We start from the raw sequence: 24,532 nt of genomic DNA on the forward strand, positions 1-24,532 counted from the left end.
TACAATGGAATGTTACTCAGCCAAAAAAAGGACGGAACTGCTCACATATACAATAACATGAATCTCAAGTATGCTGAGTAAAAAAAGCCACTGCACCCAGCCTCCATTACAGCATTTTGAATTTAAAATAAAACATTTTTTGGCCAGGCGCGGTGTTTCACGCCTTTAATCCCAGCACTTTGGGAGGCTGAGGTGAGCGGATCGCTTGAGCCCAGGAATTTGAGACCAGCCTGGCCAACATGGCGAAACCCCGTCTCTACTAAAACTTTAACAATTACCCGGGCGTGGTGGCCTGCGCCTGTAATCCCAGCTACTCCGGAGGCTGAGGCTTGAGACTCGCTTGAGCCTGAGAGGCGAAGGTTGTAGTGAGCAGAGATCCAGACTGGGCAACAGAGAGAATCTGTCTCAAAAAAAAAAAAAAGTAGGCCCTATGAACTGTGCCTAACGTGTAAATCAGACCCGAATTGTGGTGATAATTTCCCAGGTGTATACACGTGTCAAAACTTGTACATTTTAAATATGTTCAGTTTATTGTATGTCAGTTAAGCCTTAACATAGCTATTATTGTAGCAGGACAAGCCACAGACAAGAACCCCTCAGACACCGAGTTGTAGAAAGAAAGGGCTTTTTTTCAGCTGGGAGCATCAGTGGACTCACGTCTCCAAAAACCGAGCTCCCCGAGTGAGCAATTCCTATCCTTTTTATGGGCTTACAGCTCTAAGGGGGTCCGTGTGAGAGGGTCGTGATAGATTGAGAAAGCAGGGGGTACATGACTGGGGGCTGCATGCACCGGTAATCAGAACGGAATAGAACTGGACAGGGATTTTCACGATGCTTTTCCATACAATGTCTGAAATCTATAGATAACACAAGCAGTTAGGTCAGGGGCTGATGTTTAACTACCAGGCGCAGGCGCAGAGCTGGGCTATCTGCCTGTGGATTCCATTTCTGCCTTTTAGTTTTTACTTCTTCTTTCTGTGGAGGTAGAAATTAGGCATAACACAATATAAGGGGTGGTCTCCTCCCTTATTATAATTTCTTAGTATTTCCCAGAAAAAATAAAAAAGCCCACATATTTGAAGGCTGTTTGGAATATTCATATAAAATACATGTCGACCATCCCAAATCTGAAAATCTGAAATCCAAAATATTCCAAAATCCTAACCTTTTTGGGTGCTGACAGGATGATCAAAGGAAATGCTCATTGGAGCACTTTGGATTACAGATTTTCAGATTTGAGATACTCAACTACAGTGGGTATAATGCAAATATTCCAAAATCTGAAAAAAATCCAAATTTGAAACAATTCTGGTCCCAGGTATTTTAGATAAAGGATACTCAACCTGTACTTTTTTTTTTTTTTTTGAGACAGAGTTTCGCTCTTGTCATCCAGGCTGGAGTGCAATGGCGTGATCTCGGCTCACCGCAACCTTGCTTCCCGAGTTCAAGCAATTCTCCTGCCTCAGCATCCCAAGTACCTGGGATTACAGGCGCCCACCACCACACCTGGCTAATTTTTGTATTTTTAGTAGAGACGGGGTTTCACCATGTTGGCCAGGCTGGTCTCAAACTACTGACCTCAGGAGATCCACCCGCCTCGGCCTCCCAAAGTGCTGGGGATTACAGGTGTGAGCCACTGCACCTGGCCAACCTGTACATATTTTTAAGGCTTTTTTTTTTCTTTTTTTTAGACAGGGGCTTGCTTTGTCACCCAGGCTGGAGTGGCTAAATAATTTCTTTCTACCTCCTGTATCAGGACTACAGGCATGCACCAACAGGGCCTGCTCTCGCTCTCTCTCTCTCTCTCTCTCTCTATATATATATATACTTCTTTATTTTATTTTATTTTATTTTTTGGATACGGAGTCTTGCTCTGTCACCCAGGCTGGAGTACCATTGATCTCGGCTCACTGCAACCTCTGCCTCCTAGGATTACAGGTGCCCACCACCTCGCCTGGCTATTTTTTGCATTTTTAGTAGAGACGAGGTTTTGCCATGTTGGCCAGGCTGGTCTCAAACTTCTGACCTCAGGTGATCAACCCACCTTGGCCTCCCAAAGTGCTAGGATTACAGGCGTGAGCCACCGCACCCGGCCGGGCCTGCTAATGTATAATTTTTAAAAATTAAAAATTAATTTAAACTGCTAAAGTTTAATTTTTAAACTTTTTTTGGTAGAAAGTGAGTCTCACTAAATTGCCTAGCTGGCCTTGAACTCCTGGCCTCAAGAGATCCTTGGGCTTTGACCTCCCAAAGTGCTGAGATTATAAGCATGAACCACCACACCCAGCCTTAAATTTTTCTTTAATCAAAAATTTTGTATGGCCAGGTGCAGTGGCTCATGCCTGTAATCCCAGCACTTTGGGAGGCCAAGGTAGGCTGATCACCTGAGGTCAGGAGTTCAAGACCAGCCTGGTCCAACATAGTGAAACCCTGTTTCTACTAAAAATACAAAAATTAGCAGGGCATGGTGTTGGGCAGCTGTAATCCGAGCTACTCAGCAGGATGAGGCAGGAGAATCGCTTGAACCTGGGAGGCAGAGGTTGCAGTGAGCTGTGATCGTGCCACTGCACTGCAGCCTAGGTGACAGACAAGAGACTCCATCTCAAAAAAAAAATTTTTTTTTTTTTGTATGGATAGGTGTGGTGGTTTATTCCTGTAATTCTAGCACTTTGGGAGCCTGAGGCAGGAGGATGACTTGAGCCCAGGCAGTCTGATCACTTGAGCCCAGGAGTTCAAGACTAGCCTGGGCAACATGGCAAAACCCAGGCTCTACCAAAAACACAAAAATTATCCAGATGTGGTGGCTCATACCTGTGGTCCTAGCTACTTGGGAGGCTGAGTTGGGAGGATTGCTTGAGCCTGGAGGCAGAAGTTTCAGTGAGCCATGATTGTGCTGATACAGGAGATAGAAATTATTTAAGAGATAGTGAGGGCAGAAGAGTCCTCAGTAGAATTTCTTTGCTAACAAAAAAGCAGCCCCCAAAATCATTTCTAAGAAAGAGCAGCCTGAAAAATTGAGCTGCAAACATAGGTAAGCAAGCTGGAAGCTTGCATGGGGGAATGCTGGCAGCTGTGCCAATAGAAAAGGGGTAACTGGGGGCCAGGCATGTCCACCATGGAGGCTCCATCTTCCCTTTTTTTGTTACCACATGTACAGTAATAAAGAAATGGGCAACATGGTGCAGCTCAGGCAGTGAACCTGCCTGCATAATCAAAGATTGGGGTGGAGGAGGCCAGAGATTCCCATAGTATGCAAACAGCACACCTGGTCAGACCAGTTTTTTGCATGCTATGTAGATCAGACTCTGCCTCCCACCAGCTCATCTAAAAACCCCCTGAATTTCACCACAGGTCTGGCAACCCATTTTTCCAGGACCCCTTTCTGCAGCAGAGAGCTATTCTCTTTCTTTCGTCTATTAAACTTCCACTCTCAACCTCACTCTTTGTGTGTCTGCATCCTTATTCTTGGTGGCTGTGAGACAACGAACCTCGCATGTTACTCCAGATAACAAGGCCATTTCAGTGCCACTGCACTCCAGCCTGGGCAACAGAGTGACACCCTGTCTCAAACAAAAAACAAATCCCTGTCTTCATAGAGTTTACATCCTAGTTTGTGAGGCAGATAATAAGATAAAATATATGGTTTGTGTGATATTGTGAAGAAGTATACATTTGGTCTTTGTCCTTAGTTCCTAACACAGATCTAAAACACTTGTAATTTCCTGAGTAATAGGGGTGAGAGGAGTGTCTTTTGTTATCCATAATAAGCCCCTTCCAAGCACACCTGAGTTTATACTAATGAGGTGATTCCTAGAAGATGGGGGCCAGTTTCCAGAGAAACCAACCAGATTATCAGAGAGCTGGAACTTTCAGCTCCATCGCCAACCTCTGGGGAGGAGAAAGGGGCTGGAGATTGACTCCAATGGTCAGTGATTTCATCAATTCTGTCTAAGTAATGGAACCTATGTTCAAACCCTAAACAGGGTTCCAAGAGTTTCTGGCTTAGTGAACACACTGTGGTGCTGGGAAGGTGGCAAGCCTAAATAGAGCATGGATGCTCCAAGCCCTCACCCATACTTGCCCTCGGTGCATCTTCCATTTGGCTGTCCATCTGTAAACTTTGTCATATTCTTTATTTTTTTATTATTATTATTGCAGACAGAGTCTCACTCGTTTTCCAGGCTGGAGTGCAGTGGCACGATTTCAGCTCACTGCAACCTCCACCTCCTGAGTTCAAGCGATTCTCTCAGCCTCCCCAGTAGCTGGGATTACAGGCGCCTGCCACTACACCCAGCCAATTTTTGTATTTTTAGTAGAGATGGAGTTTCATCATGTTGGCCAGGCTGGTCTTGAACTCCTGACCTCTCAGGTGATCCATCCACCTCAGCCTCCCAAAGTGCTGGGATTACAAGCATGAGCCACTGCGCCCAGCCTTGTCATATTCTTTATAATAAACCGGTAAATGTAAGTAAATGTCTCCCTGAGTTTGTGAGCCATTATGGCAAATTATCAAACAAGAGGAGGGTGTTGGGAAAGCCCCAGTTGATAGCCAATTGGTGAGAAGTACAGATGAGAATCTGGAACTTGTGATTGACATCTGAAGTTAGGAGCAGTCTTGTGAGCCTGAGTCCTTAACCTGTGGGAACTTCATTAATTTCAGGTAGTTAGTGCCAGACTTGAGTTAGATGGGAGGACACACAATTGGTGACCATTGAGAACTGGAGAATTGCTTGGTGTGGAAAACCCACACATTTGATGTCAAAAGTGTATGGGCAGAGGAAACAGTTTTTATGTAGTATGTCAGATGTGACAACTGCTGAAGAGAAATAAAGAGGGAAACAGGAGATGAAATATCTGGGTGTCTTTGTATGTGGAATTTTAGATAGTGTGGCCAAGGCAGCCCCCCTGAGAAGTAACTTTTGTGTTAAGACCTAAAGGAAGTGAGGGAACTAGCCATGTAGACTATCTAGAGGACAAGCTTCCAGGCTGAGGGGCTACAAAGTGCAAAGGTTCTGTGGCAGCAGCAAGCTGTTGTGTCCCAGAAACAGCAAAAACCAGTGTAGCCAGATCAGAGTGAGCTAGGAGGAGGTGAAGGGTCTTGTGGAACACAGCAAGGATTTTGGCTTTCACTTTGCATGATAGGATCCTGGGGAAATGCATTTCCCTGCAAGTACAACAGGGAGAGTTAGGGCAGGGAATGGATCTCAGAGCAAGAAATATAAATGTGGTACATGTGGTTTCACTGGGGCTTCTTGATGGTATGGGAGAGGGAAACTACAGCCAAATAGCAGCAAGAAAGGAATAACTACAGTTCCCGTGGTGGCCCTGCTTTCTCCTCTGTTCTGATCCCAAAGTGGTTGATTCCTTCCCCTCACCCTTGTCTCAGACCAACCACTCTAGCACTCCTAGTTTACCCATTCCATTAGCTCCTTTATAAGCAGACACCAGCAACATGAGGCAGTAGGGGAAGAAAAGGATAGGACAAATTCCTCAGAGCTCTGTGGATCTTGAAAAGAGTCCATCCCTGTTGGTCAGAATATTTCAGGACTTTACAGAGAGTACAGTGAAATAGTAAGAGTGATGGGCCTGTGCCATCCAGTCGGGCCAGGATCTTCTGAAGTCTGATCCTAGCCAGGTGCACTGGGGCACACCTGTAGTCCCAAAGACTTGGGAGAATGAAATGGGAGGATCACTTGAGCCCAGGAGTTTGAAGCTGCTGTGAGCTATGATTGCGGCACTGCATTCCATCCATGGGTGACAGAGTGAAACTCCATATCAAAAAATATACACAAAAAACAAAGTCTGATCCTTGCTAGGATACAAGAGGGAAATCCAGCGGCAGATAGACAGGCCTTGTTTATGAAAACAAACGAGACCATGGCATCCCATGGAATTTCTAAGGTACATTTTATAATGGGACCCCGTGAGATTTTACCACACCAGCATTTTTAGTTACTGAAAGGATGAAAATTCTGATCAGGCCCTTGCTTGCTTGCACTTGTGTTTTGCCCAATATTCCTTCTATAATATAATTATAAACTGCTGATGTACTGTTTTCTTTGTCAAGCAGAAGAATATAACTTCAGAGTCTTGAAAAAAAATTGCAGAAGGAACAGGCATGGTGGCTCATGCCTGTAATCCCAGCACTTTGGGAGGCGGAGGCAGGCAGATCACTTGAGGTCATGCGTTCGAGACAACCTTGGCCAACATAGTGAAACATAATCTCTACCAAAAAAAAACAAAAAACAAAAATTAGCTGGGTGATACGTGCCTGTAGTCCCAGTTATTCAGGAGGCTGAGGTGGCAGAATCGCTTGAACCTGGGAGACGGAGGTTACAGTGAGCTGAGATCATGTCACTGCAGCCCAGCCTGGGTAACAGAGTGAGACCCTGTCTCAAAAAAAAAAAAAAAAAAAGCAGAAGATTCGGATGAATTACTTTAAGGATGTTATGTCCAATTGCTGATGCCCAGAAGTCTGGTTGTTCAAGGCATTATCTGACACTGAAGAAACACAGACTTTTCCCCTCAGGTCTCTGAAACTCCCCCTCCTTTACTCTCCAGCTGCATAAAAACTCCCCACTTCGGGCCAGGCACAGTGGCTCAAGCCTGTAATCCCAGCACTTTGGGAGGCCTAGGCCGGCAGATCACCTGAGGTCAGGAGTCTGAGAACAGCCTGGCCAACATGGTGAAACCCTGTCTCTACTAAACATACAAAAATTAGCCAGGCGTAGTGGTGCACACTGTAATCCCAGCTACTAGGGAGGCTGAGGCAGGAGAATCACTTGAACCTGCAGCCTCGACGTTCCGGGCTCAAGGGATTCTCCCACCTCAGCCTCCTGAGTAGCTGCGACCACAGGCGACTGCCACCACACCCAGCTAATTTTATTTTATTTTGTAGTGACAAGTCTTATTATATGCCCAGGCTAGAAATGCATCTTTTAATTCCCATAGGTGAGCCCTCTGCCAAAACAGTAGTAAAAAGCTGGAAGTACTTTAAAGCCCAGCTGTAGAAAGAGTTTTAAATCACTCATTTTGCATGTCATCCTGCTCTTGGACAGATTCAAGACTTACTGCTAACTGAAAAGATGGGTGAAGAGTAGTGTGTAGTGTGGGGTTTTTGAGTAAGGGGAAAATGGAGGAAATATATTTATGCATATTAATATATATATATGTATGGGAACCTCCCACACGAGCGGGTTCCCAAAATATTAGGAAAAATAACAATAAAAATAATGCAAATACAAACAACACAGTATAACTACATTGTATTAGGTATTACAAGTAATCTATAGCTGATTTAAAGTGTGTGGGAGGATGTGCGTAGTTGTAGGTAAATACTATGCCATTTTATAGGAGGGACTTCTGCGTCCGCAGATTTTAGTATGGGGTGCTGTCCTGGAGCTAATCTGCCTGCGGATATCGAGGGACGACTGGAGATCATCTAGGAAGGGCACGCAAAAACCGTAACAGTGGTTGCTTCGGGGAAAGAGAATGGGGGAGCTCAGGGTAGGGATGGAAAAGAGACTTGCCGCCGCGAATCACGCCGAGGTGCCCCGCATCCAGCCCTGTGCTCCCGCCCCGGTCCAGGCGCGCTGCCAGGCAGAGTCCCTTGCCCAGCCCCAGAGAAGGCAGCCCATCTCCTGGGCACCGATCCTGAACGTCGGCCAACCTTGCAGGCTTAGCGAAGACCCCAAATTCGACGCGGCAGGCCTGAGGCCTGGGGAAAAAGTGACCCGAATTTCCCGCAATCTCAAGGACACCCAGGGGCGCTCCAGCCCCTCCCAGCCCTCCTCCCTCATTCACTCTCACGCCTCGCCTCGCCTCCGGCCTCTCCGCGCCCAGTCACTCCCACGCCCCGTCACTCCCACGCCCCGCCCCTCCTCTCACCCGCGTCGTGCTCTCAGTCGCTCTTGCGCCCCGCCCTTCTGCCCTGCGTCACTCGTGAGCCCCGCCTCTCCTTTCGTCCCGCCCCTCCTCTCGTCCCTCCCCTCCGCTCGCCCCCCCCCTCCTCTCGTCCCGCCCCGCCCTTCTGCCCTCCGTCACTCGTGAACCCCGCCCCTCCTCTCGCCGCGCCCCGCCCCACGGCCCGCAGAGGTCCTGAGCTTTCCCGTCAGCAATGAGTCAAGACCGGAAGTCTGGGAAAGGGTGCTCTCAGTTCCCGACAGCGGGGGCTGGACAAGACGGAGACGGTACTGGCAATACGTCGGTCGAAGGGAAGCGGAGCGGAGCACGCGCGGGCTGTGACGAGGGAGCGGAGAAACAGCTGTCCCGTTAGCCTCGTGTTGACGTCCCGGGTTCAGCCCCAGGAGGACGAAAAGACTGTGCCGTGTCCTTCCCGAGGGGAGTGGCGTTCCCATTGACCTGCATACCTCACCTCATACTCGTGCGTGGACGTGTTCCAGCCGAGTCCCGTTCACTCCAGCTCCTCCGTCTCCACCCTAATCCTAATTATTGGTGTTTCGTTTGAAAGGGTTCTGTGAATTTGTCAAGCAGGAAAATTTGGGGTCCGACAAATTAAGCAATTCTCTTTAATTAAATAGCTTGCGGAGTCTTTAATTTGTTAATATGCATTTTTCTAATCGTAACTAACTTTTGCTTTACATTTACTTTTTTTTTTGAGACGGAGTTTGGCTCTTGTTGGCCAGTCTGGAGTGCAATGGCGCGATCTCCGCTCACTGCAACCTCCGCCTCCCAGGTGCAAGCGATTCTCCTGGCTCAGCCTCCCGAGTAGCTGGGATTTCAGGCATGGGACACCACGCCCAGCTAATTTTGTATTTTTAGTAGAGATGGGGGTTTCTCCGTGTTGGTCAGGCTGGTCTGGAACTCCCGACCTCAGGTGATCCACCCGCCTCGGCCTCCCAAAGTGCTGGAATTAAGGCGTGAGCCACCGTGCGTGGCCTGCTTTACATTTACTTTCTGTAAGGCTAAGTAATTTACAGTGTCATCTAATCCTTTTAAAAATCTTATGAAGTAACCATTATCAAGATATTACAGATGAAGAAATAAAATTGTAGAGTCATGCCCAAGATCCCCTTATATTAAGTGACGGAGCTAGATCCAAACCCAAATCATTTATACTGATTGCCCGCAAATCCCTTTTTACACTGGTGCATCACTTGAAACCAGTCCTACAAAGAATGTGCTTTTATCTTGGAGTCCTTGGAGAGGTAAACTGAGGTTCGAACCAAATAAAGGAACATGAGCCCCAGCCCTACCATGGAAGGGGTGGATTGCCTAGCTTCTTCTGGCCACAAGGTGAGGCAGTGAGGAAACTGCAGGAGGCTGGGTTTGGGGTCCCAGCAGTACTTCCTGCTGCCTTGAACAAATGCAGCTGCTCACCTTTACACCCCTTGCAGAACACTCCCCAAATATTCCAGTGAAACCCTGAAGGCAAGGCCAGTGCTGGAAGGAATGTAAGCCTCCTGCTCCTGAGGGAAAGGATTTTATTTATTTATTTTTATTTTATTTTTGAGACAGAGTCTGGCTCTGTCGCCCAGGCTGGAGTGCAATGGTGCTATCTCGGCTCACTGCAACCTCCGCCTCCCCTCCCGGGTTCAAGAGATTCTCCTGCCTCAGCTTCCAGAGTAGCTGGGATTACAGGTGCACACCACCACACCCGGCTAATTTTTGTATTTTTGGTAGAGACGGGTTTCACCATGTTGGTCAGGCTGGTCTCGAACTCCTGACCTCATGATCCGCCCGCCTGGGCCTCTGAAAGTGCTAGGATTACAGGCCTGAGCCACCGCGCCCGGCCAGGAATGGATTTTAAAACCCTTAGGAGGCCAGGCACCGTGGCTCACGCCTGTAAGTGGGTGGATCACGAGGTCAGGAGATCGAGACCATCCCGGCTAACACGGTGAAACCCCATATCTACTAAAAATATTAAAAATTAGCTAGGCATGGTGGCGTTCGCCTGTAGTCCCAGCTATTCGGGAGGCTGAGCCAGGAGAATGGCATGAACCCGGGAGGGGAGGCGGAGCTGGCAGTGAGCCGATATCACACCACTGTACTCCAACCTGGGTGCGAGACTCTGTCTCAAAAAATATATAAATATAAATATAAATAAATAAATAAAAACCCTTAGGAGTAGGTGGTGAGAACTTCACCCAGCCCTATCAGGAGTTGGGGGTATGGAGAGAGGAATTGATTTTGAACAGATTTGACTCCCATCTCCTTCCAAGGGAAGATACATAGACAAGAATAAATGTATTTTGTAGAAGTCTGGGAATAAGACAAGGAAGCCCACTGGGCAGGGGCTTGGCAAATAGAAGCAAATAGAATGGTATGAGACCACGGACTTGAGAAGTTCATGTTAGGATGATACTCCAAAAGGCCCAGCAGAGAAAAGCTGCACCTTGCTCAGCACAGGGTACCCAGGGACAAGGCCAGCCCAACACATCGGAGAGCATTAGGGTGCCAGAGTCCAGCCACAGGGACCTGAGGTTGCCTCCGTTTTCTGCTACCTCTAGATCATTGGTTGCTCCACCTTCACCAAGATGCTACCTCGGGGAAGATAAGGGAGTGTTCCAATTACCTATTGGTGTGTAACAAACCACTCCAAACTTACTGGTACAAAACAGCAACCAGTTTATTATGTCATGGATTCTGTGGGTCAAGAATTTGGAAAGGGTATAGTGGGGATGACTTGTCTCTGCTTCAGAATCACTGAGACTTCAGCTGAGAAGACTTGGAAGCCTGAGATGACTTAAAAGCTTGGGGCTGGAATCATTTGGAGTTGCTCATTCACATATGTAAAAGGTAAACTAAGGCACAAAAAAAAATTTTAAGAGCTCATTTGACCAGCCCGGTGCTGTGGCTCATGCCTGTAATCCCAGCACTTCGGGAGGCTGAGGCGAGTGGATCACGAGGTCAGGATTCAAGACCAGTCTGGCCAACATAATGAAACCCCGTCTCTACTAAAAATACAAAAAATTAGCCGGGCGTGGTGGCACGCACCTGTAATCCCAGCTACTTGGGAGGCTGAGGCAGGAGAAATGTGTGAACTGGGGAGGCAGAGGTTGCAGTGAGCCGAGATCGCACCATTGCACTCCAGCCCGGGTGACAGTGCGAGACTCCATCTCAAAAAAAAAAAAATAGAGTTCATTTGAATAGGAAGCAATTAATGAATTGGGAAATACCAAACCAAAAGAAGTTTAATTTTCTCATGTCAAATCATCAGGGGCAAGTATTTATGGGGTAAATGTGGAGCAAAATAAAGAATTTGATTGATTGCAATTTTACAGTTGCCTTATTCATTCATTCACCTTCTTGGAAAGTCCCTAGTTATATAAGTTTTTGGCTACTTCCAATTGGTTGAGCTTAAGTTTTGTTTTTCTTTAATACAGGCATTTACAAGAAATGGCTCAACATAAGTTTCCCTTGTGTTTGTAAATCAAGGTTGAGGTCACTTATGAGGCCTAACTGGTTTTGTCTGCTCAGAGATTCTTCAGGCCTGGTCTCCATTTTAATTTACTTCAACATATGTCTGAGGTTATGCTGGCTGTTGACTGGGATCTCGGCTAGGATTGTCAGCAGGAACACCTACGTGGTTTCTCCATGAGGTTGCTCTGCTTCCTCATATCCAAGGTGGCTGGATTCTGAGTGACTCCTAAGACAATCAAGTGGAAGATGTATAACCTTTTTTGACCTTGCATCACTTCCACCTTACCTACAGGCCCACCCAAGTTCAAGAGGAAGGAATACAGACTCCACCTCTTAATGGGAGGAGTGTCACACTAAAGAAGAGCATGTGGTGTGGAATATCTTGTTACAACTCTCTTGAAAAGTACAACCTGGCTGGGCGCCGTGGCTCACGCCTGTAATCCCAGCACTTTGGGAGGCCGAGGCAGGCGGATCACCTGAGGTCGGGAGTTCAAGACCAGCCTGACCAACATGGAGAAACCCCATCTCTACTAAAAATACAAAATTAGCTGGGTGTGGTGGCGCAGCTAACGTGGCTCCCAGCTACTTGGGAGGCTGAGGCAGGAGAATCGCCTGAACCCAGGAGGTGGAGGTTGCAGTGAGCCGAGATTGCACCACTGCACTCCAGCCTGGGCAACAGGAGGGAAACTCCCTCTAAAAAAAAAAGAAAGAAAAGAAAAATACAACCTGCCACAGCCATTAAATTTCGAAGTGGTTATACAGAAATAGATAACCAAGACTTAGTGATATGGGGTTTACTTAGTTCACCTAGGTAACTGCTTGGTATTGTTTGATTTGCTAGAATGAAATCTGCTAGTATTCCTTCTCTAATTAAAAAAATAACTTTAGGCTGGGAGTGGTGGCTCATGCCTGTAATCCCAGCACTTTGGGAGGCCGAGTCAAGCAGATCACTTGAGCCCAGGAGTTCGAGACAAGCCTGGGCAACATGGTGAAACCCTGTCTCTATAAAAAATACAAAAATTAGCTGGGCATGGTGGTGCAAGCCTGTGGGCCTAGCTGCTCGGGAGGCTGAGATTGGAGGATCACCTGAGCCTGGGGAGGTCGAGGCTATAATGAGCTTCGATCTTGCCACTGCACTCCAGCCTGGGTGACAGAGTGAGATCCTGCATCAAAAAAAAAAAGTGTTTAAAAATAAATAACTTTAAAAGAAGACACCTGAAATTGTGGCCAGACCTAGATTCTAATTCTGATTCCAATATTAACTGATTATGACCTTGGGCAAATCAAGTTCTCAATATCTCAATTTAAAAATGTTTCTAAGTGAGATAAAATAATTTAAATATTCTCTTACAGTAGCTGGAAAAGGCAAACAAAAGCAACATTGCATATTACGTGCAGTTTTGCAAAATTTGGGCTCCAGTTCCTTGAGATGCTTACAAAAAATAAATTCAGTGGCTAAATAAACTGAGGAAATGCTGTATATTATATCCCTCTCCCACTCTTGAAGAGTCTCAGTAAACATTAGGAAATTAAACAGGCCGGGCGCGGTGGCTCACGCCTGCAATCCCAGCATTTTGGGAAGCCGAGGCGGGTGGATCACATGAGGTCGGGAGTTTGAGACCAGCCTGACCAACATGGAGAAACCCCGTCTCTGCTAAAAATACAAAATTAGCTAGGTGTGGTGGCACATGCCTGTAATCCCAGCTACTAGGGAGGCTGAGGCAGGAGAATCGCTTGAACCTGAGAGGCAGAGGTTGCGGTGAGCCGAGTACTCCAGCCTGGGTAACAAGGCTGCACTCCAGCCTGGGTAACAAGAGCAAAACTCCGTCTCAAAAAAAAGAAAAGAAATTAAACATCTGAGCATTCTCATAGGAAATAAATTTATTCAATTTGTTTAACCAATCAAATTAGATGAAGGCTAGAGATTTCAGATTTCGGGGTCTGGGCTTTTGGGAACAGGCTGGTGTGGGGGTTTGCCAGACTACCTGAGTTTGGTAACTGGTTCTACAACTTACTGTGTGTTCTTGGAGAAGTTACTTAACTTTCCTAAGCTTCAATTTTTTCATATGCAAAATGTGCTATTATTATTCTAATTTTACATTTGGTTGTTGCAAAAATAAGTTAAAACCTTTTTGGTTACATTTTAATTTAATCACTTCTATAATGATGATGCGACTACTAACGCTGATCTAGATAGACTGTAGTCCAGCTTCTTTTTTTAGTTTTTTAATTTGATCTAGACTTTTTAGGAAATTACTCTGTGCAAGATTTCTGACAAAAGACAAGGGAGAGGGTAAAATTTAGAGTACTTTGGGAGGTCGAGGCGGGCAGATCACTTGAGGTCAGGAGTTCAAGACCAGCCTGGCCAACATGGTGAAACCCCATCTCTACTAAAATACAAAAATTAGCTGGGCGTGGTGGTGCACACCTGTAATCTCAGCTACTCGGGAGGTTGAGGCATGAGAATTGCTTGAACCCAGGAGGCAGAGGTTGCAGTGACCTGAGATCATGGCACTGCACTCCAGCCTGGGCAACAGAGCAAAACTCTGTCTCAAAAAAAAAAAAGAGAGGGACACAAGATCTCATCCTGGCATCAGCCACTGGTATCTCCTTTCATTACTCCTTGGCAGTCCTCAGTAAGTATCATATTGCTTTTTTTCCCAATTTTTTTTATTGTGGTAACATTATATAACATAAAATTTATCATCCTAACCATTTGTGAGTGTACAGCTCAGTGGTATTAAATACATTCATATTGTTTTGCAACCATCACCATTATCCATTTCCAGAACTCTTTTCATTTTGCAAAACTGTAATTCTGTACTCATTAAGCAATAACTCCCGATCACCCCTCCCCTCAGCTCCTGGCAGCCACTCTTCTAATTTCTGTTCTATGATTTGGCTACTCAAAGTACCTGATATCAGTGGAATCATACAGCATTTGTCCTTTCATGACTAGCTTATTTCACTGAGCATAATGTCCTCAAGTTTCATCCATGTTCTGGCATGTGTCAGAATTTCCTGCCTTTTCAAGTCTAAATAACATTCCATTATTTTTCACATTACCTTTTGTTACTTTAGGAATCATGGTCTGGGGGCTGGCCTTTAGCAACCAATACGTTTGGGGAGAGAGATATCTTCCTCAATGGCCTATCTTCTTTGTTGATGGATTCCTAGAGAATTATGCTACATTTTGCATCCAGGAAGGGTCACCCACCTAATTAGCCCACTTTTTTCCTCCAGAATTTTAATGTGTCTGAAAATTCACCTCTTAAAGGAGGAAGTGAAGGCAAGAGAAAGAAAGATGTGGGAATTGGCAGAAATAATAATTCTTCAAATGAGTCCCTTCCTAGACAGCATTCTCAAGCTAGGTATGCAAAAGAGCAGGACCACAGAGCTGCATTAAGGAATTAGATTTTATAGGATCAGAAAACAATCTTAGGAAACTGGGCCATTTTTAGTCTTCATTTCTTTTTGTGTTCTTATCAAAAATTGTAAAGGGGGTGGAAGATACATGCTGAGGTGGCAACCAACAAACATTCTCTTCGGAGGGTAAGACCACAGTGCTACAGAGAATGGAGAAAAATGTCATATACTTCCACAAACCAGAGTCAATGTTAGGAAAGATTTCACTCTAACGGCTTCCCTGCTAAGGGAGTTCTTCCATGAGTAGCTTTCACTGTGCAAGATCAGATGAGACCTAGGGTAGCCCAGGACACAAGGATCCTCCCATAATCCCCCAAGGGGCCACTTTCAATGTGGGCTAGTCTCTGCCCGTCCCTGCCAGGAACTGAAGAGGCTGTGCCAGTACCTTTTCCCCTGATCAGTCTCTGGGAAGGCAAAGCTTTTCTGCATCTGGCCTCAGTGGTTAGTGAGACTGTGGGATCGTCCTGAAGGACAGGAGGTCCTGGAGTTCACCCTCATGACATCATATCTGGCTTAGGACCATCACTCTTCATGTCCTGCTCATCGCTGTTCCTCACCATAGTTTCTCCCTAATGCAATGCCTTGTGGGGAGCTATTTCCCTGAGTACACAGTGATATCAGGATGTGAATCACCTTTTTCTGGGCAGAGGTGGTGGAATTTTTTACCATCATGAAGCTGAGGTTCCTTGCCCATTCTGAGTTGAATAACCCAAATCTTGGCCCTTAGAGCTTCTCATATCTCTAATTCCTTATAAAACTTAATTCTGTCCCCAGCTCTTTACTATCCCATTGCTCAGTATCTTCTACCACGTCCTCCTTCTCAAGACTCTGATACCTAAAATATACAATTTTACAGCAGCAGGAGGAAATAGGCAAAGGATATTTTCCTTTGTGGTGCTGGGTGTTGGGGATTAGTTGTAAAACTAGTCTCCACTAGAGGGAGACTTAATCTCAAGAAAGAAAACAATATGATCTGTGTCAAGTTGAGAGGAAGCAGAGGTATTAACTTGTTTATATAGCTTTTGTATTATAGCCAACTATCTCTTCTTTAAAAATCTTTTTGTTGTAAAAATGAAGAGAATTTATTTATTTATTTTAGAATTTTTTAAAATTTAATTTTGTTTTATAACTATGTAAAATACTTGGGTTTCAAAATAAACGCTATAAAACAAGGCATATTTAAATAAGTTTATCATCTACCTCCACACCTTCCATATCACTCCTTCTCTCTCCCTAAAGGTAATCACTTGATTTTTAGTAGAGATGAGGTCTCATTTATGTTGCCCAGCTGGTCTGGAAGTTCTGACCTCAAGTGATCCTCCTGAAGTGCTGGGATTACAGGCATAAGCACCGCGGCCAGCCATGGTATTTCCTTCTCTATGAAATGTTTGTTTAATCTGTAGCTCAGCTTCCTTTTTCTTTTTCTTTTTTTTTGAGATGGTCTTGCTCTGTGGCCCAGTCTGGTGTGCAGTGGCTCGATCTGAGCTCACTGCAACTTCTGCCTTCCGGGTTCAAGTGATTCTCCTGCCTCAGCTTCCCGAGTAGCTGGGATTACAGGCGCGCGCCACCATGCCCAGCTAATTTTTGTATTTTTAGTAGAGACGAGGTTTCTCCATGTTGGTCAGGCTGGTCTCAAACCCCTGACTTCAGGTGATCCATCCGCCTCGGCCTCCCAAAGTGCTGGGATTACAGGCGTGAGCCACCGTGCCTGGCCCCTTCTTCTTTTTGTAATGAAAAACAAACAAAAATCACACTTGGCCAGGCCCAGCACTTTGGGAGGCCGAGGCGGGCAGATCACGAGGTTAAGAGATCAAGACCATCCTGGCCTACCTGGTGAAACCCCGTCTCTACTAAAAATACAAAAATTAGCTGGGCGTGGTGGTGCGCACCTGTAGTCCCAGCTGCTTGGGACTCTGAGGCAGGAAAATCACTTGAACCCGGAAGACGGAGGTTGCAGTGAGCCAAGATGGAGCCACTGCACTCCAGCCTGACAATAGAGCGAGACTCCGTCTCAAAAAACAAACAAAAAAACAAACACACACACACACATACACAAAACAACCCTCTTTTACTGAGGAGTATACATACAAACTAACTTGGACAACCACTAAGAGTCCCTCACACTTTCTTTCTTTCTTTTTTTTTTTTTTTTTTTTTGAGAGTGAGTCTCACTCTGTCACCCAGGCTGGAGGGCAGTGGCGAGATCTCAGCTCACTGCAACCTCTGCCGCCTGCGTTCAAGCGATTCTCCTGCCTCAGGCTCCCGAGTAGCTGGGATTACAGCCGTCTGCCACTGCACCTGGCTAATTTTTGCAGTTTTAGTGGAGACGGGGTTTCACCATCTTGGCCAGGCTGGTCTTGAACTCCTGACCTCGTGATCAGACCGCCTCGGCCTCCCAAAGTGCTGGGATTACAGGTGTGAGCCACCACACCTGGCCCCCTCACATTTTCATGTACTGACAAAACTATTCCGTCTTTTTTTTTTTTTTTTTTTTTTTTTTTTTTGACAGTGTTTCAGTCTTGTTGCCCAAGCTGGAGTGCAATGACACGATCTTGGCTCACTGCAAACTCCACCTCCCAGGCTCAAGCAATTCTCCTGCCTCAGCCTCCCAAGTAGTTGGGATTACAGGTATATGCCACCATGCCCAGCTACTTTTTGTATTTTTAGTAGAGACAGGGTTTCCCATGTTGGCCAGGCTGGTCTCGAACTCCTGACCTCAGGTGATCCGCCCATCTCAGCCTCCCAAAGTGCTGGGATTACAGGCATGAAACACCACACCCGGCCTAAAATAAATTTTTAGGACAGATCAGGCTGGCCCCATTTTCTAGCCCAGTTTTTTACAGAGCTATTAGTCTTTTTCTTCCCTATTTTTAGAAGTTTTTCCTGAATCAAATATATTACTCCTTTGTAATGTAATTTATAAATTTCTTTTCCCATTAGTCTTTTTACTTTTTTTTTGTTATTATGTAAAATTTATCAATTTGCATCTATGGGGATAATCAAACATTTTTTCCACCTTAGATCAATTAATATGGTGGATTATATTAATAGATTTCCTAATATTATATGTTCTTGCATTTTTGGAATATTATCCAGTTGGTCATGATAAATATTTTTTAACATGCTGTTGGATTCACTTTGCTAATGTTTTATATATATGTATCAATATTAATACAAAAGTGAAATTGATCTATAATGGTTTTTTTTGTTACAGTCTTTGTCACGATTCTAAAATTGAGGTTTGGAAATCAATGTTATACTTACTTTGCAAGATGATTTTGGGGGTTTTCCCTTTTTTGTCATAGTCTAAAATAGTTTTAAAAATTAAAGATTTGTTTTTTAAAGTTTGGTAGAATCATCTGTAAAACGATCTGGGCCTGCTTTGTTTTGTAGGGGAACTCCTTAACTAGTTTCTATGATTATTTTATGTTACTTGGCCGGTTTAAATTTGCTGTCTCTATAAGGGCAAATTTTGTTAAATTGGATTTTCTAAAAAAATCCGTTTAATGTAGATTTTAAAATATTTTTACAAGAATATTTTTCAAATTTCCTCTTTTGTGTCACTTTATTTCCAGTTTCATGGATTTGTGCTTTCCTAGTTTAGCTAGGAAATTATCAAAATTATTTTTACAAAGAAACAGTTTTGGATTCTTTAATTAGTATAATGCTACCATTATTATTGTTATTGTTGTTGTTTTCAAACCCATTAACTTCTGCCTTTATTTTTACTAATTTCTTATTTTTGTGTCATTCGGTTTACCCTGGGTTTTGTGTATAATATTTTGAGTTGGATTGTTATTTATTTTTACTTATATAGGTATTTAATGCTATAAACCTTTCCCTCATAGCTGTTTTTGCTGTTTCCCATAAATTCTGGGGGTTTTCATTGCTATTTTCAAAAACTTCTCCCGCGCCACCACCATGCTCTCGGTGCGCGTCCGCATCACTTCCATCGCTGACCCGCAGCAACAGCAGCTCTTGCTGCTGAAGGTTCTCAGTCTGGCCAACAAGGAGAACACGCCCTCGACCCTGAGAGGAACTCGCGTCCTGGCCAGCAAGGCCGCGAGGAGGATCTTCCAGGAACCCGCGGAGCCGAAAACTAAAATAGCTGCTCCTGGCGTGGAGGATGAACCACTGCTGAGAGAAGACCCCGCCACTTTATCATCTTCCCCATCGAGTACCATGATATTTGGCAGATGTATAAGAAGGCGGAGGCTTCCTTATACCGAGGAGACCGAGGAGAGTGATTTTATATCCCGTGTTCTGGCTTTCTTTGCAGCAAGTGATGGCATAGTAAATGAAAACTTGGTGGAGCGATTTAGCCAAGAAGTTCAGATTACAGAAGCCCGCTGTTTCTATGACTTCCAAATTGCCATGGAAAACACACATTCTGAAATGTATAGTCTCCTTATTGACACTTACATAAAAGATTCCAAAGAAAGGGAATTTCTCTTCAACACCATTGAAACACCTTGTGTCAAGAAGGCAAATTGGGCCTTGAGTTGTATTGGGGACAAAGAGGCTACCTATGGTGAATGTGTTGTAGCCTTTGCTGCAGTGGAAGATATCTTTTTTTTTTTTTTTTTTTTTTTTTTTGAGACGGACTTTCGCTCTTGTTGCCCAGGCTGGAGTGCAATGGCGCGATCTCCGCTCACTGCAACCTCCGCCTCCCGAGTTCAAGCGATTCTCCTGCCTCAGCCTCCCGAGGAGCTGGGATTACAAGAATGAGCCACCACACCCAGCTAGTTTTTGTATTTTTAGTAGAGACTGGGTTTCTCTATGTTGGTCAGGCTGGTCTCAAACTCCTGACCTCAGGTGATCCACCCACCTCAGCCCCCCAAAGTGCTGGGATTACAGGCGTGAGCCACCGCGCCCGGCCATTAACAGCATCTTTAAAACTGTGTAGCTACCTCACAACCAGGCCTGTTTATTTATAATGCTGGTGGTATCACCTTTTGCCAGCAGGCTGGCTGGCTGTGACTTATCATAGCAGTGACAGCAGCAGTCTTGGCTTTAAAGTGAGGGGTGACTCTCTAGTGAGCTTGGCCCAGCAGGATTAAACATTCACTTAACTAGCACAGGCAGTTGAAAGATGCAGCCTCCCTACTTCAAAGCAGGTTTTGTTTACTTAAATATAAAACTGGCACTTTACAAACATTGTTTGTACTATCAAGGTAATAATAGCTTGATTTATTTGGTTTCTACACCAAAGTATTCTGCTGACCACTAATTGGAGCCAATTCAAAATTCACTAAGTAACTAAAGTAAGTTAAACTTGTGTAGACTAAGCATATAATTTCTAAATTTTATTTTCTTGAATGAATTAAAATATTCCTTAATCAACTTTAAAGTCAATCCTGTATATAGCTAGATATTAGTCTGTTGGTGCCAGATAGAAGACAGGTAGTGTTTTTTATCCTGTGGCCTGGGTAGTGTCCTGGGATTCTCTGTCCTATCTGAGTAGAGTGTTGTGGATTAAGGAATCTCTCACGGCAAAGACAGATTAGAAATTTAGGCATGATCTCGGCCTTCATATGTGTGAGCAGCCATATCATTTTATTTCTCACTATATTTTCCCCAACTTCTAGTTGATAAGAAAAAATTATTGAGGAGTTTTTATATGTGGGGACTAAAGTGGCATTGTAAAATTTCAAGTCATCCTTAAACAAAATGACCCACCTAAGGTCTTGCTCCTGTTAGGTGGTGAAATCAACTGGAGTTGGTTCCTAAAAGTTGTTTAGTCTTGTTTAAGTAGGTTGTGTGAATTAATAGTTAATTCATTTACATTTACTATATGACCTTTTTTTTTTTTTTATAGAGTCTTGCTCTGTTGCCCAGGCTGGAGTGCAGTTGTGAGATCTTGGCTCACTGCAACCTCTGTGTCCCGGGCTCAAGCCATTCTCCTGCCTCAGCCTTCCAAGTAACTGGGATTACAGGGCCCACTGTGGTGGTGGGCTAATTTTTGTATTTTTAGTAGAGACGGGGTTTCACCATGTTGGCCAGACTGATCTCGAACTCCTGACCTCAGGTGACCCGCCCCCCTTGGCCTTCCAAAGTGCTGGGATTACATGTATGAGTCACCACGCCCGGCCTACATGTCTTTGAAATTAGAAAATATTTTTTAGGCTGGGTACAGGCTTGAGCCACCGCACCTGGCAAACTAATATTCTTAATAGGGCTAATTTGAATTAATCTGCCATTAAGTTTGGCTGAGACACTACATGAAAGATGATGCAGGATATGTGTTGATCTTTTGGCCCCATTTGTTAATTTTATTATCTATTTGAACATTGTCCTGTTCTATTTTTAGTTTTCCTAATCATTTATTATATAGTCAATTTTTAAATTTCTGTAATGATATTTTCTATCTTTTATTGTTACCTAAATAAACCCAGATTATATGGTCCTTACACTTGTGCAACATTAAAATGAATAAAGGCTTTGCCTTGCATTGTCAGAAAAACAAAAACAAACCCCTGCAATTTATTTTGCATTTCCCCCTTGACCCAGGAGTGGTTTAACACGTTCTGAAATTTCCCTTTGGGGAAATGTATGGGAGAGTGAGTGTGGGTGTGTGCAAATAAAATTCCCTTTGGAAGAGGCCTTTTTGTTTTATTGTTTGGTTTGTCTAATTGTATTACATTTTGGTCAGAGAATACTATTTGAATTATTGTTTCTTCACTCTGGATATACTGAGATTTTCTTTGTAGCTTAGGATGTGAATGTGCCACATTTTTGTGAATGCTTTATGCATTTTTTTCTTTTTTTCTTTTTTCTTTTTTTTTTTTTTTGATATGGAGTCTCACTCTGTCGCCCAAGCTGGAGTCCAGTGGCACGATTTCGGCTCACTGCAACCTCTCCTCCTGGGTTCAAGCAATTCTGCCTCAGCCTCCCGAGCAGCTGGGATTACAGGCGCCCACCACCATCTTCAGCTAATTTTGTGTATTTTTAGTAGAGATGGGGTTTCACCATGTTGGCCAGGCTGGTCTCAAACTCCTGACCTCATGATCCACCCGCTTCGGCCTCCCAAAGTGCTGGAATTACAGGCATGAGCCACCACGCCCAGCCCTTTACGCATTTTTTTAAAAAGTTTATTCTCTATTATTAAGGTTCAGAGTTTAATATTATTAAATCTACTTAAATATATTTATTATGTTGTTTAGGTCTTCTGTATCCTAACTTATTGTTCACTTGACCTTTCTAGATCTGAGGGATTTGTTAGTCCTCCTATTATAGTGTGCTTCTATTTCTCCTTGTATAAAATGTCATTATCTTTATAAAAATTGTGGCTAAAATTTCTTTCTCTTTTCTCATTAAAAGTAATGCTTTTTAGTCAGAATTCTACTTTGATGGATAATTACAACTGCAACCCTGCTTACATTTAGGAATAAATTCTGGTACATCTCTTAGTCATTTATTTAGGCTTCCTGAAACTCTTCTTAGATGTAGCTCTTTTATATAGCACAGTGTTGGACTTTGCTTTGTCAATGTGAAAACTATTTTCTTTTAATAGGTAGGGAAACCTATTCTTTCTCTCTTTCTTTATTTAAACCCTTTCTTTCTTTCTTTTTGATACGGAGTCTCGCTCTGTCGCCCAGGCTGGACTAAAGCGGCACGATCTCGGCTGACTGCAACCTCCACCTCCCGGATTCAAGTAATTCTCCTGCCTCAGCCTCCCGAGTAGCTGGGACTACAGGCACCTACCACCATGCCTGGCTAATTTTTGTATTTTTAGTACAGACGAGGTTTCACCATATTAGCCAGACTGGTCACGAACTCCTGACCTTGTGATCCACCTGCCTCAGCCTCCCAAAGTGCTAGGATTACAGGAGTGAGCCACCACGCCCGGCCCCATATCTATTGATATTATCAGTATGTGTGGCCACAGATCTGCCTTACAAATTTTGTTTTATATATATAAGTCTTTAACCATGTGGTCTGTTTCACTTGCTTCCTCCTCCCCTGTCCCGCCATCCCCCCAGCCTTAAACATATCTTTGGTATTTAGGAAGAGTTTGTATTTTTGTTATAATGGATACGTTCATCCTAATAGTTCTACACAATATGTAAATTATCTCTTTTTGGCTATTGTTTATATGAGCAACACTGAAATTATCTAGTAATCTGTTACTCTCCTTAGCACCTACCTTGAGGAAAAATCCTTTTACTCCCGGTTAATATCTGTGTCTGACAGAGAACTTATTCTATTTCTCATGTACTGTCCCTAATCTTTTTTTTTTTTTTTTGAGATGGAGTCTTGCTCTGTCGCCCAGGCTGGAGTGCAGTGGTGAGATCTCGGCTCACTGCAAGCTCCACCTCCGGGGTTCAAGCGATTCTCGTGCCTCAGCCTCCCAAGCAGCTGGGACTACAGGCCTGTGCCACCACAGCTGGCTAATTTTTGTATTTTTAGTAGAGACGGGGTTTCACCATGCTGCCCAGGCTGGTCTTGAACTCCTGACCTCAAGTGATCCGCTGCCTCAGCCTCCCAAAGAGCTGGGATTACAGGCGTGAGCCACCGTGCCCAGCCCCCTAATCTCTCTTTACTGATAGTTGTACTATATTTACAAGATTGCCAAGAAATGTGGAAAAGTTAATGAATACATATTAATGGTTTATTAATATATTTAAATACATGATAAAATAATAGTATCTATTTCCAGACTTCATGGTCAACCCGTATATTGTTAAAGCACATAGCCAAGATATCCTATACTGGTGCCATTATAACCATCATTTATTCTTAGTTATGCACGTAAACAAATTTAATTCACACCACTAGTGAGAGATACTGATGTCTTTTCAGTCATTTTGGTTGTTTAAAGCTTGTTCTTTGGTCTTTTTGTTTTGTTTTAAGAAATAGTGTTATAGGCCAGGCACAGTGGCTCACGCCTGTAATCCAACGACTTTGGGAGGCCAAGGCAGGTGGATCACCTGACGTCAGGAGTTCCAGACCAGCCTGGCCAACATGGTGAAACCCTGTCTCTACTAAAAATACTAAAATTAGCAGGGCATGCTGGTGTGTGCCTGTAATCCCAGCTATGGAGGGGGGCTGAAGCAGGAGGATCACTTGAACCTGGGAGGCGGAGGTTGCAGTGAGCTGAGATGGTGCCACTGCACTCCAGCCTGGGCAACAAGAGCAAGATTCTGTCTCAAAAAAAAAAAAAAAAGGAAAGAAAGAAAAGAAAAAGAAATAGTGTTAAATAGCTCTATGAATGCTGCAGAGAGGGCTACCCCATAGGCAGTGTGTGGGGAGTATACAAAGCTTGTTCTTTGGCTCCTCAGGAAGGGGATCTTATCAAGAATATTATTCTTTTGTGGTATTGTCAGTGGAAAGGAGAGATGTAACAGCAGTCTCCGAGAGAGGGAGCCTTAGTCTCAGGAAAGAAAACTGGATCAGCTATTTTAACTGTATAGAGAAGTTTTGAAACTATAGCTTTTACATTTGTAGCCATGCATCTCTTCAGGGGTCAGAACTACGCCTTCATTTCCTATAAGGAAATCTACAAAAGCCAGGGTGTTTGAATAGTTCAAAATTTGGCCAGTAGCTTGGTTGGATGAAATCCTGTTAGCCCGGGAAATGGGGCAAAAGCCAGGTCTCCTATCCAAGACCCATCAACACCTGACCCAGTAAGGTGACATGCAGGGCACCTTGGAGCTACTTAGAAGAAACCTTAGTAGAGAGCTGATGGTATAACTAGAGACAGTGATTCAGGTGGTTACACTGT

General features: G+C 44.2%; 1 pseudogene; it reads left to right on the forward strand.

Annotated features, from left to right (window-relative positions):
- The first annotated feature begins 18,729 nt into the window (after positions 1–18,729).
- On the forward strand, positions 18,730–19,377 carry LOC107974162 (ribonucleoside-diphosphate reductase subunit M2-like; annotated as a pseudogene).
- Positions 19,378–24,532: the final 5,155 nt, after the last annotated feature.

Source organism: Pan troglodytes, chromosome 1, assembly GCF_028858775.2.
Source record: "Pan troglodytes isolate AG18354 chromosome 1, NHGRI_mPanTro3-v2.0_pri, whole genome shotgun sequence".
NCBI lineage: Eukaryota > Metazoa > Chordata > Mammalia > Primates > Hominidae > Pan > Pan troglodytes.